At 34.7% G+C, this 6,411-nt stretch overlaps 1 long non-coding RNA gene across 1 annotated transcript; it reads right to left on the reverse strand.

Annotated features, from left to right (window-relative positions):
* Positions 1–2,271: 2,271 nt before the first annotated feature.
* Positions 2,272–5,169, reverse strand: LOC120239110. The gene is made up of 3 exons (XR_005530369.1): positions 4,957–5,169; positions 4,152–4,334; positions 2,272–2,335 (listed from the first exon to the last, which is right to left on the reverse strand). It is a non-coding gene; the product is annotated as an uncharacterized LOC120239110 (long non-coding RNA).
* Between the last annotated feature and the right edge of the window lie 1,242 nt (positions 5,170–6,411).

The raw sequence follows: 6,411 nt of genomic DNA on the forward strand, positions 1-6,411 counted from the left end.
TTTATCCTTTAGGCTTATCTCCTGAAGAACACTAGATGGCCCTTCCGTAGGAAATGCTGCCAACATTAGTAATGGCCTATCATAAAAAATAAGCAAGCAAAAGTAAATAAAGTCAATTCAGCTATCTTCCTCCAAACCTTCAAAGCTTATATCAAAAATTCACAACCAGATACTATTCTTAAAGCAGGAAAACATGGAAGTGTCCAGGAGCAAGCAGCAAGTATAGTGTGACACTTTACCTTTTCCTGTAGAAAGTCTCTCTAGGTCAATGTCAGTGTCAGAGTCTCCTCAACAGCTTATTTAAAATGCAGAAGGTCATTACCCATTTCTGGAGACTTGAAGTCTTGAGGTCCAGAGTGGGGTCAAGCTGTTCCCTAGTTGATTCTAATTTTGACGTTTACTGAGGATGTCTAGCAACTAGAATAATTGTTCTCAAAACTTCAATTTTCTCTGTATCATCTACATGAATACCATTTGGAGGTTTAATAACATTATTTCTTGAAATAATCTTTTCATTATTATTTTCTATATATTTTTCACTATATATAGTATATATATATTATATCTATATCTATCTATCTATATATATAATATAAATTGACAATAGATAAGATAGATAGACTCTTATATACCTAGGTTACAACTGATGGAACATTTCATTAGCCATTTCACGGTTTTGTATGCATGCATTCACAGTTTTGGATTGCCGGCTAAAACACCATTAAAATTCAGCATATGCCTCTCCCATAAAGTACTGCAGTATAAATGATTTACATTTAACAGTTCAAAAAATAATGTTTCAGAGTATCAATATTTCCAATGAGGTGTTATAAAAGACCATGCTGTTAACTACAAGAATATTGAATAGTAGAGGAGTATTAATATCACTGTACATAATAAAGAAGAAATGGCTTTTCTTATATAAAACCATGAGAAGACATGGAGAACATGTAAAGTAAGACACTAATCTGGTATTTGAAATTTACACTGAGTCTTGAAGAATGAAAGCTGATTTGGAAATTTGGAGATCTGATCAGGATGTTAAAGAGGGAAAGAGAAATAAAACACCTTAGCAGAAGACAAGTATAAAGTTGAAATGTTACCTTAGTACCTGAACTTCTATAGAAAGACACATTAGCTAAAACCCAAAAACATAATCTAATTAAGTGTTGTGACACTTAACTTTAAAATGTTGATCAGTTAATAAACTTAATTTGTAAGTACTTGGAATGTAGTAGGTAAAGACCCACTGCAGGGAGACAAACTATAAAATATGTGTGGCTGATCCATTTAGTCATCATCCTTCATGATTATCAAGAAAATGTGCTCAAGTTCATTTGTGACTAATTGGCAAATCCTCATTACAAAACAAAAAATATCCTTCCATTTTGAAAAACATCCTTCACTGACTTTTTACTGGAACCAATTGCTTCTCTATCCTAAAATCTTTTTTTTTTCTTTTTGGTCAAAGGGAAGCTTGCTTGACTGCTTTTCCCCCCCTGCTGTGCTTAAGAACAAAAGCAACAAAAAATGATCAATATGGCAATCAAGATAATTCAATAAAACACTTTTTCATTTGTCTGCCACTAGGGACTGCCACAGAGACCCCCACTACAAGAAAGACAACAGAGGAGGAAACTCTAAGGCAATGTTTGAGTTAATTTGCCAGTTTTAACACTTCTTTAGAAAAATGCGGTCCTTTGGTTCAGATACACAGTTCATAGTGCCATCAGTTGGAGCTGTGCACAGATACACAGCAAGAAAATGTCTCCTTTCAGGTTAACTTGGTTTTAAACTCACAATGTGAATTCTCTATTTGAAATGTAGCTAGCTTCATCTAGTCTAAATTGGGGAAATGTATCATTGTCTCTTTTTGCCTCAGGCCAGGACTGGAAATGAGATGTTTCATTTCAGTGCATTTTTTCCCAGTTGAAATTGTGTAAATAAATAGATTGGGAAAGATTTAATGAAATCATCAATAGCCTGGAGCCATCTATTGGCCCCATGCTAAGCATTTGGCATAATCAACTGTCTAAGAGATTGAAAGTCCTACGTACTGGGATTTAAGGTTATCATCAGCTCAGAGAAGAGGAAATCTAGGAAAGGTTTGGCACAGTATCTTCATATACATGAATTAGGTCAAATGAAGTGATAAGTGATCCAGGGCACGTTAACCAATAAAAAGAAATCATCTGGATAATTCAAATATTAAAATTCATATTTTAACAGTAAAGAAAAGCTAGATAAAAATTCAAGAGAACTTACTTTTCTTCTGATTTTGTTAACAACTGGTTACCTTTAGATAAGCCACATGATTTCTCTATGCTTCAGTTTCCTAGCAGGAAAAAATGTGGTTAAAAAAGGACTTTTACCCTGAACATTAAGGATTGCGGACACAACAAAGTAATAAAAAATGGATCTGAGCACTTCATCCTTGCATCAACTGGAACAGTATCACATTTTTCTACTGCATCTTGCAATTGCAATTGCTATAAACTGTTTGAAAAATTAGTAGTCCGAAGAGGATTTCTAAAGTGATCTCCAGCTCTGATGATAGTACAGGTATTTGAGATAAGATATGTAATTCTCAAGTCTGCCATTAGTAACCTCTGTAAACATACTTCTGTAATGCAAGGATTTTCTTCAACACCAATTTACATTGGAGGACATGACTAAAAGGGAATGAAGGGAGGGAATACAGTGGAGATATACCATAAGGTATGTCACTGTGTTAGAAGATAAAGAGAAAATCAACATGAGCATTTGTATGCATTCAGAAAGAAGCAGAAAAGAATGCTATTTGATACCACTTGACAATATTTGGTAATCTTTTCATTTAATGGGATAGAAAAGAAAGTGTATATGTGAAAGTGAGAAAGCATTACTTCTGTAGTGCTAATAAGTCAAATTATTTCTAGAGCAATCTATTAGATATACATAAACCATATCTATTTATAATGATCTTAAGAAACTCCTGGACTAATGTTTTTCATCAGATGGAATGTCACTTTATTGAATAATATTTGAAAGCCATGAACTTTTGTCAGAAATATTTCATTGTTGCACAAAGATTTCATTGGAATAAAATTGTATATACATTCAAAGAGAGGGGCGCCTGGGGGGCTCAGTCAATTAAGCGTCTGGCTTTGGCTCAGGTCATCATCTCATGGTTCAGGAGTTCAAGCCCCATGACAGGCTCTGTGCTGACAGCTTGGAGCCTGGAGCGTGTTTCAGATCCTGTGTCTCTCTCTCTCTCTCTATGCCCTCCCATGCTTGTGCTCTATCTCTCACAAACAAATAAACATAAACAAAATTCAAAAAAAGAGAGAATGTAAAATTCAGACATTTACTTTTCTAAATGAAGAAAGGAAATTAAATGTCATTCTATTGAAAAATATTGCATTTTATGACATTTTGACAAGGTAAAGAAAACTAGAATTATATGGTACTTCGTTTATTCTATTTCCAGCATATTGGATGGGAAATATTTTTAAAACAACCTAACCCTTGACTGGAATCTTGAAAATAGTATTCTTCTCAAATATTCTGTTTGTTTTGGGAAATATTTTATAAAAAGAAATGAGACCCTTTTGGAAAACAATTCATGCCTAAACTTTTCATTCATTTTCACATATTCTCAGTAACTAAAATGGTATAGAAGAATCCTCCTTCTTGGCTACTTTGACTGCTCTTCTCAGTGATGGCAAAAGGTCATATGGTTTTATAAGGGTACCCATGTAAGCACAATGATTGTGTGTTGCTGAAAATAATTAAAGATGGCCAAAGTATTGATTTATTTAACCAAGTCAATCAAACATTAAGATATATTATAAGACCAACCAGAAGTGAAACTTTGTTTCTAGGCGCTTGTACCCAGAAAGATTTCACGTCACTTTGTGAGAAAGAGCTAACTTCCATTTTATCAATTCCCAAGATTAATGTGGGTGGGCAAAAAAAAGGGGGGGCTTTTAGAAAAATCTCTAATTAGAACATGTTACAGGACTCTGTGAATCTTGAACAGCTCATTGAGGAAACATAGTAAGCCAAATGAAACACTTAAATATTTAAGGCTATTAAAAGGCAGGTATAGTAAACTAAATACATAAAACATGATTACAGTTAGGTATAGGAAAGAAAAATAAAGTATTTACCTGAAAGCAAAGAGGTACAGTAAGACCATGTTACCTAATAGTAATTTCCCACACAGTTGAGGAGTACACATGGTCATTTTCTAGTCAGCAAGAGCTTCATTTTGTCTTCTTGGAGTCAAAAGATTGTGACCATCCTTGGTTGTTGTGTTGTTGGCCGTTCAGAAATGTTATGTCTCACATTAGCTGAGCAGTTAGAAAGTCACCAGATGAAATAAAGATTTAAAGTATTGTGACACATCAGTAGATTAAGATAATAAACTTGCCAAATATTTCAAAAGTTAGATATGAACCGGGGTGCCTGGATGGCTCAGCCAGTTAAGCGTCTGACTTCAACTTAATGATCTCACAGTTTGTGGGTTCGAGCCCTGCGTCAGACCCTGTGCTAATGGCTAGCTCGGAGCCTGGAGCCTGTTTCAGATTCTGTACCTCCCCCTCTCTCTGACCCTCCCCTGCTCGCTCTCTCTCTCTCTCTCTCTCTCTCTCCTCTCTCTCCTCTCTCTCTCAGAAATAAATAAAACATTAAAATTTTTTTTTTTAAAAAGTTAGATTTGAACCAAGAGGGAACAGCTAGAAGATAAAAACCAAAACCAAATTCGTAGTAAATGCACTGGTGTAAATCCATATATAGGGTTACTATTCTCTCTTCTGGATATATTGTAAATATTTTACACTTTGAGATGGTTGGAGGTGTATTTCAAAAGAGAATTAGATTACTGATTAAAATGTTAAGAAACTAGTCTCATGTATGACGCTATAATATTCTTCTGACTAACGACTAAACTGGCTTTCTTTTCCTCCCACTCACCTCACTCCACATAGGATGCACACATTTTGAGTTAGAATCACATCTTACTGATGTACTCCCAAAATGAGAGAAGAGGATTTTCCTTCCCTTAGTTGAGTCAGTCTCTAAGGCAGATGGTTAATTCATTGCACCTGTAACCAATTAGCCATTCAAAACAACTGATTCTTCACAGTAAATTGTTGGCTTGCCAATCTGAGAAGCAGGTGCATATTCAATGGCTAAATAATCCAAATACAAAATTCTTTTAGATTAATGTGCAGAAAAATATGACCAGTTATAATAATTCCATTCTAAATTAAGAATTTAATTATTTCAGGTTTTGAATTACGGCTTTGAAAATTTTCTTTTTTTTCATTCTGATATTTGGCTACCAAATTAACCAGATGTTTTTTCAATGAAAATTAACTTTCTTTTTCCAATAAGACTGAATTTTATTTTTCTTCTTTCTTGAAACAATGAATTTTGATTACAATAAGCATATTGAAACATATTACATTATATAGTAATTCATCCAAATCATCTGTTTCAAAAGAGTTACCTTTATATGGACGATTTAACTCCCAACCCAGGTACCATAACTAACTCCATAGAACTGGGTACAGCATAGCCCCTCTGGTGTGTTAGACACTGAGAATGTCTGGAGATTGTTCTATCACTACAGTGCCAACATCACAGACTTTCATAGACTTGAATTATTTTATTCTAAAAAACTAATAAAATTTTTCACATTTCTCAGATATATTATTTGAATATGGGAAAGGGATACGGTGACAATTTATCTAGGCTGCAGATGCCTAAAGCATCAAATCTAAACATCCCAACTTCTGGCTTCTCTCTTCATCAGAATCATGGTATGATAAGGAATCACTCCCAAGAGGAATATCAGACCCCCTATATAGTTGGCACCAGGATCTCACATGTTCCCATTCCAGGAATCAGCCTGCAGGGGACATAAAGGAGGAGACTACGAACACATTTCTAAAGTTAATAAGAAATCTCCAAACACCTCAACCATAAGTTTCACACAAGGAAGAGATTCTGTGTGATAGGGTATAGAACTCTGACTGCATAATTGTAGGAGAGCATCACAATCCTACCAGACACCCAGGTTGGAATAGCTCCCTTTGCACATCCCAAGTGTCTCCAATCCTTTGGATAGTAATTTCTATATGTTTCCCATGATTTTCATTCTTATTGACACTATTCTTATGCCCTTGTTTTCCAACTGATTCACTGATACTATTCACACATTTTTTTCATTTACTTACCCAATAAATATCCATTAAGTATCTACCAGGGGCCAGGCACAAAAAATAAAATGGTAAATGAAGAATAAGGCAGAAAAGATACCTGTTTTAATGGCCTTGATGGCCTAAGGCAGATACTGACAAATTGATATTTACAATTTAGACCTAATCCAGACCTGAGGATCATTAAAGCTTCCTGGAATAAATG

This window comes from Hyaena hyaena, unplaced genomic scaffold, assembly GCF_003009895.1.
Source record: "Hyaena hyaena isolate Hyena2069 unplaced genomic scaffold, ASM300989v1 scaffold_225, whole genome shotgun sequence".
NCBI lineage: Eukaryota > Metazoa > Chordata > Mammalia > Carnivora > Hyaenidae > Hyaena > Hyaena hyaena.